We start from the raw sequence: 14622 nt of genomic DNA, 5'->3' as shown, positions 1-14622 counted from the left end.
AATGTTTATTTACTTATTTTGAGAGAGAAAGAGAAAGCATGAGAAAGAGAGGGGCAGAGAGTGAGAATCCCAAGCAGGCTCCATGCTCAACTCAGAGCCCAACATGGGCTCGATCTCACAACTGTGAGATCATGACACGAGCTGAAATCAAGAGTCGGATGCTTAACCAACTGAACCAACCAGACACCCCTAACTAAGCTACCTTAGAATTCTGTAGCATCCAGTGGCTCTAGAAACATGCAAATGAGGAGTTGTTGTCCAGCATGGTAACAGAAGTTATCAAAGAGCTGCCAGAATGCAAGGTGCCATGTATACCTACAGCAAGGGAGCAGTCCCTCTACCCTAGGGAGAGAAAAGATTTCACTGAGGTTGTAACACCCGAACCAATGGCTTTGGAATAGCTGCCTAGGACAATCTGGTCACAAGTGGCTGACTTGAAGTTGTATTTGTACAGCACTTCATACAAAATTGATAAAATGTCATTTGTTCACAAGAAAAAAAATATGGAGGAGGCAAGACAGGTATGAGGGATCACTCTTAGTCTCTCTCCCCTCTCAGTATCATGACTAATTTCAACTAAGTACTTCGAAATGAATAGAAGTTTTCAAGATTGAAATGAGAAGCAAGGCTATCCCTGGCAGAAAAACAAGATGAAAAAAAAAAGAGAGAGAGAATTGGGAGAATTGATAAGAACTGGATCTCATTCTGGTAGTAAATTAGAATCTCTTGATGGGTTATAGAAAAATACCAATGTCCAAGTTTCACCTGAACTCAATTAAATCACAGGATCTGGGCATGGGGACTTGGCATTGGTCTTCGTTTAAAGCTTCTAAGGTAATTCTAATGTACAGCCAGATTTCAGAACTATTGCTCTAGCAAAATGCATGTGGGAGAGGGAAAAGGGGTGCAGAGGTAGCAAAAAGTGATGCTGGAGATGGACATCTCCCTTACAGATTATGAAAATTGGGTCTCATCACATAAGCAAAGTAGAGAACTCTTCATTAATTTTTAATGTTTATTTATTTTTGAGAGGGGGGAGGGGCAGAGAGAGGGAGACAGAGAATCTGAAGCAGGCTCCAGGCTCTGAGCTGTCAGCACAGACCCTGATGCGGGGCTTGAACTCTTAAATTGTGAGATCATGACCTGAGCCGAAGTCGGATGCTGAACCGCCTGAGCCACCCAAGAGCCCCTCATTAATTTTTAAATGGGAGGTGGTATGGTAAGATGGGCATTATGTCATTTTGGAAGCAGTGCAAAGATTGAGCTGAGTGGGAAGTATACAGAAGGCAGAGAGACCAGAGTCTATTGACTCAGGTCAAGGGATGATACCTGTGGCAATTGCAGTTGGGGTGCAGAGAAGGGATGGAATGAGAGACGTTTAGGATCCCAGAACCCAAGTCCTGGGAGTGTGAGGGAAAGAGAGAAGTCAAAAAAAATACTAATCTCAGGTTTGAGCAATCTGATAGATGTTTTTTCAATCATCAAATCATCACATACAAAACAGAATAAAAGGAACTGGTCTGGAGGTAAGGAGATGAATGAGACATTGGACAGTTTGAGGTCAGTGTGCACAAGCAATAATCAGCTGGCATTTTTCAGAGCATGTGTAGATTCTTGGTGGTGCTCAGAAGAAATATCTAGGTTGCAGGCTTGGAGACAGGGTGATGTGGATATCAGCAGGATAGCAATGGAAAGTCTCAGGGGAGGATGACTTCTCCTGGAGTGAAAGTAGTGAGGACAAGAGATGGCAGAGGTCAGAGCCACAGAGAAACATGACTTTAAATGTCTGCTTCAATTAGGGGCACCTGAATGGCTCGGTCAGTTAAGCACCCAACTCTTGATTTCGGCTCAGGTCATGATCTCATGGTTCGTGACTTCCAGCCCCCAGAGGGTTCTACCCTGACAGTGCAGAGCCTACTTGGGATTCTCTCTCCCTCTTCCTCTGCCCCTCGCTCACTCTCTTTCTCTCTCTCTCTTTTTCTTTCTCTCTCAAAATAAATAAACTTCCAAAAAAGTTTAAATGTCTGCTTCAATGAAAGAGTGGCTCTGGGCCATGTAATACTTCAGTTTGAGCACCTGATCACATACAATATCACTGTAAATAAAATGTTGCTTGTTGAAGAATGCACAGTGAAACACTCCAAATTAAAACGAAATCCCCCTTTTTTAACCTATGTAATTAACCACCTTCACAGCTCTTTTTAAATCTGAACTGCAAATATATATATTTTTCTAAGAGCACATCCTTATTTACAACAGGTAGGCTTGGTAAAACAATTTTAGACAGTATCTTAGGAGTATGAATCAAGAATCTAAAGAAACAACATTGTTTTACTAATGCACCTCATTGCTGGTTGTCTATCTTAAGGAACAATTATCCAAACACACAAAATTTTTTATTAAAAGGGTATTTAATTCATAGTAACACTCACTGTATACAGGATATTATTTATAATACTGAAAAAATCAGAAACAGAAATACCTGTTATGTGCTTTAACTAATGATGCACAAAAATGGCATATTTTTGTATTATAATAATCAAGAGAATGTGTTCTGAGATAAGATTTTACTGCCTGTTGGCTCTGTGACTGTGAGAAATTACTAACTTTACTAATTTTCCTAGCCTTCCCTTACATTATCTATAAAAGAAAGATAGTAATACCTATTATGTACGCTTGATCTGAGCATTAACTGGGGGAAAATGAAAAGTAAAATGGCTAACATTTATTGAGTGCATACAATAATCCAGGCACTCTTCCAAGGGTTAATATTTTATATATTTTTTTAAATTAATCTTCATAAAACCATAGTAAATTCCTCATTTTAAAGATGAGGAATCTGATATACAGCGGGTTGAGCAAGGTCACACAACTGAAAGATGTAGGAGTGTGGATGCTGACCAGACAGACTCCAAAAGCCTTGCCTGTAACTTCTGGGTGTTTGACATCTGGGAGGACTCAATAAATACAGATGATTATTGCTATTGTTATTAATTTAAAACATCATAAAGAAATGCAAGAGTGCTTGCCTTTGGGTGGTAAGCCGATAGATACTATTTTTATTCTTCTATTATTCTGTGTTATTTTTAATTTTTAAAATAATTAACTCTCAACTCTACAGTGCAAACAAGTAAAACAAACTTAAAATAAAATAAAACGCAACAAGGGTCTGAGTTCTACTTCTGCTTCCACCAAGTCGAAAGTAATTTTATTGAGTTGTTCACTTCAGTGTTTTTTCAGTATTCTTATATATAAAATAAGGGTGATGTTTAACAGTGATTTTCAATATTTCTAACAATTGAATTCTTTAAGAAAATACATTTTAGGAGGCACCTGGGTGGCTCAGTTGGTTAAGTGTCTCACTCTGGATTTCCACCCAGTCATGATCTCACAGTTTGTGGGATCACGCCCCACATCAGGCTCAGCACTGAGCACAGAGCCTGCTTTGGATTCTCTCTCTCCCTCTCTCTCTACCCCTCCCCTACTATGCTTTCTCTCTTGCTCAAAATAAATAAACATTTTATTAAAAAAGAAAATACATTTTAAAAGCCTAGTAAACAAATCATCATATGTCTTCTCTGATTATAGTAGGGAAGAGTAGGAAATTTAAAGAGGGAGTAAACAGAATGGGGAGGCCTGGGCTATCTTATTCCTACAACACACACAGACACACACACACACACACACACACACGCTTAACAGAGGGTTAGTTATGTTGCAGTAACAAGCAGTCTCAAATTCTCAGTCACTTCAGTCAACAAGAGTTTCTTGCTCATGCTGCATGTCTAAGATACAGAAGTGGGGGTGAAGAGATGTGGGAAAATGGAGGTAGTGGATTGGTCACTCAGAGACCCAAGTTAAAGGAGTCTCTTCCATCTCACTGATTTACCTACAAAAATTCTTTGACTTCTTGGTTGTGAGGACAGGGGAAGAAAGAGACTAGATAATTGGATAGAGTTTATTCTTTATCCGGAAGTAAAGTCTGTCACTTCTGTTCACACTTCTGTTCTAGTCACATTGCCCAGCCAACAGTGAGATGACTGTGAAGTACAATCTTGCTCAGGCCTGGCAGAGTAGGAGAAGCAGTCACTGAAGAGACCCAGCAATTTCCTTCACAAGCACCAAGGAGGCCCCAAAAGACCCTCAGAGCACAGTCTTAAGCCACCACTCAATGAGATGCTTAATCGTATCCCTCACACTCAAGGAGTCTGAGTCTTTGAGGTCTGCAAAGACTTTCAATAGCTGCACTTTGTTAACCCTGATATGAAACGGGGCATGAATCTATGTTATAATGCTTCATTGACCCTTCCTGTCCTTACATTTTTAGGTACAAACAGATGTCCATTTTCTTTTTCCATGTGAACACAATCAATAATGCAGTTCTGCACTTTGCTTTTCATTCAATGTCACCTTAGAAATGAAAAATGGATTTGATGAGTACAAGGAAGTCTATGTTCAAGTAAATACTAGAAATACTGGAAAAAAATAAGTAGGCATATTTATTGCAGAATTATTTACCTTTAATATGCTAGCATAGTTGTAATTTTCCATGAGGTAGTTAAACCATGCAGCATTTCCCAGTATCAAACTCTTTTTGCGTTGAGCTATTATTCAAAAGTCTAAAATCTCATGCTCCCTAGAACACATTTAAGAAAATGCCACATATTGTGAAATATGTTATCTATAGTACAACCAGTATTTTGATCCTCATAGATGTGCTATATTTTGGCTTATCTTACTGTTTCTAATGCCTTCAACAGCCATAGGAGTGAAATACAGATAAGCAAGTCCCCAAATCCCAAATCCCACATGATAGTGGGTGTGAAGTTGCTTAGCAGTGGTGCCCCTGACCTGACTGTAATGGTGTTACCCAAAAATCCTTGCATGGTGCTATGCAACAGGGGAGCTAGTTTTCAACACTAACCCTGATAAGTGAGAACTTCTCCCCCACCCCCACCATCTAAGGGAGGAGAATGTATCATCATCTGTGTCAACAGAGCACATCCAGCAAAGAGAAGACAAAAAGAACTGAGCATTCAGGCCACAGAGAGCCACAGAACCAAGCAAACAAACACCATGCCTGGGACACTCCAATATTCTGCAAAACCTTTTTAAGATAGGATTCTGAAGAAAAAAATTGCTAAAGATTGCTAAAGATTGGGTGACTTTTCTAAGTATAGAAATGAGGCCTGAAAGTAAAGGGTCTCAAAAAGAGAAGTTACAATGTTAACCTAAATGGTGATCCTTTGTAAGCTAAGAATGTCATGTATCACAAAAAATAGTTTAGCAGAATTCAATAGATTAATCCACTTTTTTCCAGAGTTTATATCCCTAGACACATTGACCATGAGCTTCTGCTGACTTATTTGTGAGAAAAAGGTTAACAGTTTTGTCAGAACCACCTCTCAAGCCAAGAAGGTAATATAGCCAGAATCCAGGAGTGGCCCCCTCCTGCCTAGATGCCTTTTTCCATCACTGGTCCCCAGAGGGATGCCCACCCACTTGACATGTTAGGCAAAAATGCTCTTTGTTACTTGATATGCCTTTGCCCTAAGTCCTTCTTGTTCTTCACAAGCAAAGAAAGGCACACTTTTGGTAACAACTTGTTACAGAAGTTTGAGCTTTCTGGAAAGGCAATTCTTGGATTACAGAGTTCATACTAGAACCAGGGTTACTACTGGCTCTAGTTTATAGTCAATTATGCATGTTACCAAGAATCTACAGTGACCACTACCAGGGTTCTCCAAAAGGTCTAAGTGTCTAAAGAGTTTCTACCACTGTTGTGTATTCATAACATATGGTCAACTCCAGTACATATTTGACCTGTCTATTCATTTGTGGATTATGAAATGGGCTTAAATAATTTTCTTCCTAAAGTATGTGTTTTGTAATTTTCATGTCACATTATTATAATTTTAAGAATAGCAATTCTATTTTAAATATTTTGGAAATTACAATGTTTATTTTTTGCTTTTCCATACATTTGATCTAAATGCCCATGCTTTTCTTCAAATCCCCTCTAATATATTTATGTTTTGAATGAAATGAAATATAACCACACGTAGATATAGAGAGAGTAAGAGATGTAGATAGAAATGTGTCCTCAAACAGGAGCACAATCCCCATATCACAAATGCAGGTATAGCAAAATATATATTGGCTCCATCTGGGCAGGCACTATATTTCTCTTGCTTGCTAGAACAAATCCTATGGTAAGTACTCAAAAAATATTTGCAAATTATTTAAGCAATTCCTTAGGAAAATATAGAGCTGGAAAATTTTTCTTTTTCATCACATTTCTATAAAACTCTACCATCAAAGATAAACTATGATTAAGAACTTGAAATGAGGGGCGCCTGGGTGGCTCAGTCGGTTAAGCGTCCGACTTCAGCTCAGGTCAAAATCTCACGGTCCGTGAGTTCGAGCCCCGCGTTGGGCTCTGGGCTGATGATGGCCCAGAGCCTGGAGCCTGCTTCCGATTCTGTGTCTCCCTCTCTCTCTGACCCTCCCCCGTTCATGCTCTGCCTCTCTCTGTCTCAAAAATAAAAACGTTAAAAAAAAAATTAAAAAAAAAAAAAGAACTTGAAATGAGTCAAACTGCTTTCATTCAAATTCCAACTCCACCATTGAAATACCTGTGACCTCAAGCCTTACATTTACATCTTCTAATGCTTCAGTTTTCTTTGCCTTTAAAATGGGGAAAACAGTAACCCTAACTCAAAGGGTCATAATGAAGATTAGGTTAGAGTTATAATGAGGCTCAGGACTGAGGTGTTCAAGTATGTAATAAATAAGCACCAGGTGAATGTTTACTACTATTACTACTACTACCACTGTAAGGACGATGACTACCACTGCTGCCATTTTCCCTGGACTGCAGTTTCTTCACTTATGAAACAATATGTATGGATAATGAGTAGCTTTCAAACCCTTTCAGAATAATTATTACGGTTCCATTAGGGAAGCAAACCTCTTTGAGTGATGTGGACTAAGGGGCTTATTTTCAGTATGATACCATATCCCAAGATGTGAGTTGTAGAGCAGTCTACGGAAGGCTAATGCATCTGTTGGGTAGTGGGTCTGAAATGGCTGTAGGTCAGCAGAATCAGCATCTGGGAAGAATCCTAAACATGAAGCAGGGAGAGCACGGACTAACAGACCCTCAAGGATAACAGAAACCCATGAGGTCAAAGTGGAATTCACCTCCACTTCTTACCACCTCCAGCAGTGGTGATGTGGATGACCTGTAGAAGAAGCCACCCCACTGCACCACATGTGAAGCATATATACTATGCAACAGCAGAGTTGCATCAGGACCAACGGAGAACATGGAAAAGCTGAAGGAGCTATGGAACCAGTTGTTGTATAAGAACAAGGTAATAAGGTAATCTGGCGGATCAGTGACAGTATATATGTGATGGCCCCTCCACTGAACTTCAGAGTATGATGATACCTCTGCATTTACTTGCCAGATCTACACCAACCTTCTCTTGCAGCCAGCCCTAATCTGGAACCACTCAGGGAAGGAGAATCTGGAAAATGTAGTTCTAGTCAAGCTTCACTGACACAGTCCAAAGCCACTGCATTTAGCAACAGTAGAAGCATTATAAATGCTCATAAAGACCTGCAATATCAGAAAAAAAGGGAAAAAGTACTCTAGCTGAAGGGGGCAAGGACTAAGGAGCCTAAATCTTTTGGCCTATTCCTTGTATCTCCTCCACAGCTTGCCCTCCCCAGAATTCTTCACAGTTTGAAAGCAAACTTTAGTTGACCTCTCTTTCTCTGGGAAATACAAATCAGTGTGTAAAATATGTTGGATACGTTCTATCACATCATAGACGTATGATGTCAATTAGGCATGAGACTCTTAGGTAACATAAACTTGGATTTACAGTCAAGATAATACAAATTATTAAAATCAACTCTAGATTCCATCATTTTTCAGTAATAATCCAACGCAACACTCTGAAAAACTATATGGGCAGCAAATGTCCAAATAATGACTATGCTGATGCTTCAGTCTAATGTTGATGCTTAGTCCATAGGGAATAAGGAAGGAGAATATGAATGCTTCCTAAACCACTGCAATCAATTGGTGACCCCAGGATTTAAATACATTTAATCCATGGCATTTACATCTGCACGATATGCTGCCTTTAGTTGTTGTTGTTGTTTTTAACTAATCATCTTCAAGGTAAAGATAGTTTTCCTAATAATTTTTAAACTTAAAAAGACTATCTAAAATATGAAATGATATTTCTCATGAATCAAAGTGTTTGGAATGAAAACATTTTCACTTGGTACATACTCAGGGTGCATTGTGTGTCTGTGTGTGTCTGTGTGTGTGTCTGTGTGTGTGTCTATGTGTGCATTTCAGTAGCCATCTGGGATTTAGAGGTAACTATCTCTGGGGTCGGCAAACATTTTCTGTAAAGAGCCATATAATGAATATTTTCAGCTATAAGGGCCATATGATCTCTGTCTCAATTACTCAGTTCTGCTATTATACTGCAAAAGAAGCTTTAGACTATATGTAAATAAATGGGCATAACTATGTTCCAATAAAACTTTACTTTTAAACACCAAAACGTAAATTTCAGATAATTTTCACATTATGAAATATTATTCTTTAACATTTTTCCAACCATTTAAAAATACAAATACCATTCTTAGATCACAAGCACAAAAATGTCAAAAGGCTGGATTTGGCTCATATGCCATAGTTTTTACCAACCCCTGACCTATCTCAATGGAAATCATTAGCCAATTAAGAAAACTAAAATGTTTTAACCAAAACCTGCAAATATTTAACTAAATTTTCTCAAATAGATTTAAGAAACTTGAGATTTTTAAATAGCCAACTAACTTTCTACCATTAAAACACAATGATTGAAAACTCAAATCCATTTGGATACTCAACATTGCAATGTTTTATTTCCAAGGTTGTACCAAAATAGTATATATGCTTCATATGCGTGCTGTTGGGTTGAAAACCCTATTATTTTATTAAATAAGAAAATAAATTTTTGTATTTGAGTTTGTTTTTAAATCAATGCAGGCCTTTAACAAAGTTAAGATTACTTCTTGGCTACATAGGAGCATGTCAAGAATAATTAAATAATCTCTTGTCACATCATCACAGTTAGTTGCTGAGTATCTTACTTTTTCTATATTATGGAAAAAATGAAAACCTAAGCATTCTGCCAATATGTTTCTTTTCCTAGTGTTTTGAAAGTTTACAAAGCCATCAGTTGCCATGGAAGCAAAAGAATATAAGTTGTAATGCATAAAATATGTCCAAACATGGTATGGATTATCAGATCAATCTAGTGTGTGAGAAAGACCTTCACAACCCTGCCAGTTGATTATGGGTTTTGTGTCCCACGAGGGATAAGCTTGGTATTCCATGAGGAAATATCATATTACGGTGTTGATTCCATTGTGTTTATCTTCAGCAAGTGTTCTGGGCAATGTTATCAGAGACAACAATTTTTAAAAAAGGGTTTCAATCTTTTAGCAAGAATCAAACTACAAATAAATCAAGGTTTAAATTTTCTCTAAAATGAACCTGGATTACAATTTAATGTATATTTCCAGGGAAGAATAAAACTATTAAGTTCATGTTAAATCTCTTTTGTCTATAGCCATGCATTCTAAAATTATGTGTTTTATGCTAATTAAATAATGATAATAATAATAGTAATATAATAATAATATAATGTGAAGAAAACATTTCATCCAAATAATCCAATTATTAGTATAGAAGACTATAATCCAAGCCATTCACATTATTTTATTTCTCCAAAACTCAGATATGCCTAAGTTGTTTTTATTTATTTATTTTCTGTAGCTCATCTATTTTGGTTCTTAAGTACTTTCTCATTGAAATATTTTTATGTTTGTGAAAACAAATTGGTTACTAAAAATAAGTACCTATTTTTACACACCTTTTGTTTTGACTGGAAAGAAGTCACAGGAGTATTGGCCATCATCAAATAATAGAGAATGGAAATAATGCATCAGGAAGTTAAAATATTTGAGAGCTTTAAAATTAAGACAAAATGAATAAAAATATATGCACAAAATATGGTATTTCAACCTAGTCATTGGACTCTTCAACCTCTTCATTAAAAGTGAAACAAAGTTGGGGGGTCTGGGTGGCTCAGTCGGTTAAGTGTCCTACTTCAGCCCAGGTCATGGTCTCACAGCTGTGAGTTCGAGCCCCACATCAGGCTCTGTGCTGACAGCTCAGAGCCTGGAGCCTGCTTCCGTTTCTGTGTCTCCCTCTCTCTCTGCCCCTTCCTGTTCATGCTCTGTCTCTCTCAAAAATAAACATTAAAAAAAAAGTGAAGCAAAATTGAGAAAATGGTCAATAAAATACAAGTTTTAAATACCACTCCAAATTCTTTGTTGTTATCCAGTAATTGCTTTTCATAAGGATGATAAATGAAAGTGTATATGTTTTCAGTACAAAATGTGATGTATATTCATCAGACATTCTACAGAAACAAGAACAAAAAGAGTATGAAAATTATTTTCAAAAAGATAATTGGGGTGCATGGGTGGCTCAGTTGTTGAGTGACCAACTCTTGATTTCAGCTCAGGTCATGATCCAGTGTCATGGGATCAAACCCCATGTCAGGCTCCATACTGAGCATGGATCCTGCTGAAGATTCTCTCTCTCTCATCCTTTGCCCCTCTCTCCCTCTCATGTGCTTTCTCTCTCTCTCTCTCTCTAAAATGAAAAAAGTAAAAAATAAAAAGAAAGATATCTTATACCAGAGGTGAGAAGTTACATAATCACAAGTATTGTCCCAAAATAAGTTTTGTTCATTACCCCTAAGCATAAATATAACACCTCATTCCTAATCTACAGTTACCTATCTATTGCAATATTTCTTTCTACAAGATATTATAAGATGACCACTTCTTTTTCCTCCATAGAAAACTTGATCACCCTTGTGAACATTTTCATTCTCACACTTTTGGTCCTCTCTGAACTTCAGTCTCTTTATTTGTAAAATGAAGATAAGCACATCTTCATCATCATGCTTGGGAGAAGGAAGTGAGACTACATACATGAAAATATTTTTCAAACTGGAAAATACACAGGATAAGTCATCTATTATTTTTATGATCTGTAAATACACTATTTCAGGTTTCCTTCACTACTCACCCACTCCCAACCACCACTATAGTGACATGATTGAAATAAGTGAATGATGGGGAAATTCAAGCCCCCTTGATATGGTTGCATCATCAATAATCTTTTGTATATGTTCTTATTTTGGTGAAACCAACCAGGGGATGTAGGACCACGTCTAGAGTGCAATGGTCATGAAAAAGCAAGGCAGACAAGAAGAACCTTCTTGATTACATATTGCATCAGGCATTTTGCTAGAAATACATAGTTTTTTTTTAATCTTTAGGAAAATACATACATAGCAATGTAATGCCCATTTTAAAGATGGGCAAAGTGATGCTGAAGATTCAGGATTTGTAGTAGAGGGTACTATGTTGATATTGGTTCTGTCCAACATGCCTGCTAAAGATACAGTTTTCAACCCCTTAATTAATACCTCCAAAAAAAAGTCTCTCTGTTGATAACTTCCCATCTAAATGGAGGAATCAGACAATGCCAAGTGTGGTTGTGAACAAAATCTGTTGAGCATCAATTAAGCAGGACATTTTTGGCAGTAAACTAGCTGTGAGTGAATGACTACACAGGTGATTCAGTGACTAAAAAAAAAGGTGGCAAATTGTCATTTTAAATAGCATGCACCATCACCCAGAAGTTAATTCCTTCTCAAATTCTTTTCTTCCGGCCCCTCTTGCCCGACCTTAGCCTTGCTCATACATACAACAAAAGTTCCCCTTTTTGCTCCACATGCTGTAGTCACTTATCTTTCATCTCCAGTGGAATGAGTTATTTTTCAAAACAACATAGTCACTGTAATAAAATGGCCATGTGGTTGGGTTAGCACAGAACATTTTTGTGCAGAATAGACCTACTTTGTTCCTATCTTTTATATAACCAACATTCATTACTGAAGCCTTAAGTTTACATTTTAGATATCTAAGCAAAAATGTCAGAAAGGAGTTCCTTTATCTTTTTGTCCTTATTGTTAAATGGCCCTTATTCCTTTCTAATTGAAAAACAAGCAGGCTCACTGGTAGAAGGCACTTTCTTTCCTGATCCCTTTCATTACAGAAAGAGTTTGGTTCTTAAAGAGCACAGGCTTTAAACTCAGATCTGCAATGGCTACTCAGGATCTCAGTATGATCTTAGGTAGGAATCTTAAACTTCAAAGCCCTAATTTCCTCATGGGAGTAATAGCCACAACCTTGACTAACTGCTGCTGGGGCTAGCAAATGGGACATCTGTGTGAGAAAGCGCTCTTTAGTTTGTTTTTTAATGTTTATTTATTTTTCAGACAGGGAGAAGAAGACAGAGAGAGACACACAGAATCCGAAGCAGGCTTCAGGCTCTGAGCTGTCAGCACAGACCCTGATGTGGGGCTCGAACTCATGAACCTCTAGATCATGACCTGAGCTGAAGTAGGATGCCCAAACAACTGAGCCACTGAGGCTTTAAATGGTAATGTCTTGACATTTGACACCCTTTCCACCATGACTTGTTCTTGTTTGGCCACTTGTTCATGGAACAAGAAATGTTTCCAGAGGGCCTAGTACATGGCAGATGTTGTCTATCTGCAGTGAATGGTGGTATCTCTTAATACTTATGGAAAATTAGAAAAAGGTGAAGTGATTGGTGTCTTTAAATTCTAACACAGGTTTTTAGGGAGGGGCAACTTGAGCTGGAAAATTAGAAAAGAATCCAAAAAGGGGTATTTATATGGACATGATGAAGAACATGAATATATGTTATGGTATGAAAGGAGATGAAGGTTTTGGCAGTGAACAGTGTGGGATATACCCAGGAACACCAGACTTTTCTGTCATGGTGATGGTGATACCCTATGGACACAAATCATACAGGACCTTGAAAATCAAGCTAAGGAATATAGATTTCATTTTAGTAGGAAATAGAGAGCCTTTGACAATTTTGTATATAATAGTGGTATGATCAGAAACGGGGCTTCGAGAATGATGGTCCGAGGAGCTCAGGGAATACTTCCCCAGTGAGGCAACCATTTAAATCATGAAAATTGTAAAAATTATAAATAACAATTTAAAAACCACATGTCTCTGGAAATATTAAATGGGGAAATATTTATTCAATAAACTCTATGAGCTCTTAGTAAGAACAGTAAGAGTCTGTGACATATTAGTCACAACCTACTCCTGCCGCTAATCAGCGTAAGGGGAGCTCTACTCCAGGCAGGTGTGGCTGAGAAGTTGGATGAAACAGTGGAACAATTTATGCCTGAGGGCATTGTCAAAAACAATAGAGCAATTACTTAGAAATTAGTGGGAGCTACCATTCGGAGGTTATGTTGGGGGCCCTCAAAACTGCCCTCAGTTCCACAATTCACTATGACAAATCAAAGGGCTCAGCATACAGTTGTACTCAAGGCTTGATTTATAGTTCAGTGCAAGGTGACCAATTAAAATCAGCAAAACAAAAGGTGAATGAGGTGAGGCCCAGAGGAAAGCAGGTGTAAGTTTCCAAGAGTCGTTTCCCAGTGGAGTCACACAGGATTTATTATTCCTTTCACTGCAGATTGTGGTGACATGTGAAAAGATGTTTAGCAGGGAAGCTCTTTAGAGACTTTGGTTTTTACCGGAGACTCGTCACCTAGGCACTCTGCCTAGCATGGATGAAAATTTCAGAATCCCAAAAGGAAAGCAGGAGAGACGCCTGGGTGGCTCTGTCTGTTAAGCGTCCAACTTCTGCTCAGGTCATGATCTCATGGTTTGTGGGTTCGAGCCCTGCGTCAGGCTTTGTGCTGACAGCTCAGAGCCTGGAGGCTGCTTCAGATTCTGTGTCTCCCTCTCTCTTTGTCTCCCCCTCACTCACGCTCTGTCTCTCTCTCTCAAAAATGAATAAACATTGGAAAAAAAAATACCAGACAAAAGGAAAGCAGGAGTTTAGCATAAACCACATTCTTTGTGCAAACAGTTTAGCCAAGGTGAACCTTTATTATCGGTTCTGGTAATAGTGGAAACCCTCACTTAAATCCAAGTTCCTAGATATGAATTACATCACAAGAAAGCTGTTAAAAATAATGCAATCAAACCTGAACTTCTGAAAGGTTAATGCAGATTTAATGTAGTGGGACTAGAGTAGAGAAATACTGAACACAGACGAGAGAGTTAGGGGGGTTCTGCAATGGCCCAATCAAGAGGTACCGAGGAGCTGAAGGGCAGAGGAAGGGAATCACCAAATAGTGAGCAATGATTGTGCCTATATCATGCTTGATGTGGCCCAAACTTTCATTCCAGGAAAGGCTTCTTTCCTGTTACTCCCCTCACATGCCCTATACTGCAGCTAAACTCAATACACCCTGACTAAGGTGGTAGTAGGAGATCATGATGAAAAACGTGCAGTTACACTTTTACTTTTACCATTTCCTATACACATTTCCTATACTTATTCAACAAGTTAAAAAAAATCACAAAGTATTAGACAGGAGAGGCTAGATTATGCTATTGCAGTGG

The sequence above is a fragment of the Prionailurus viverrinus genome, chromosome F2, assembly GCF_022837055.1.
Source record: "Prionailurus viverrinus isolate Anna chromosome F2, UM_Priviv_1.0, whole genome shotgun sequence".
Taxonomy (NCBI): domain Eukaryota; kingdom Metazoa; phylum Chordata; class Mammalia; order Carnivora; family Felidae; genus Prionailurus; species Prionailurus viverrinus.
This window is presented reverse-complemented; position numbering follows the sequence as displayed.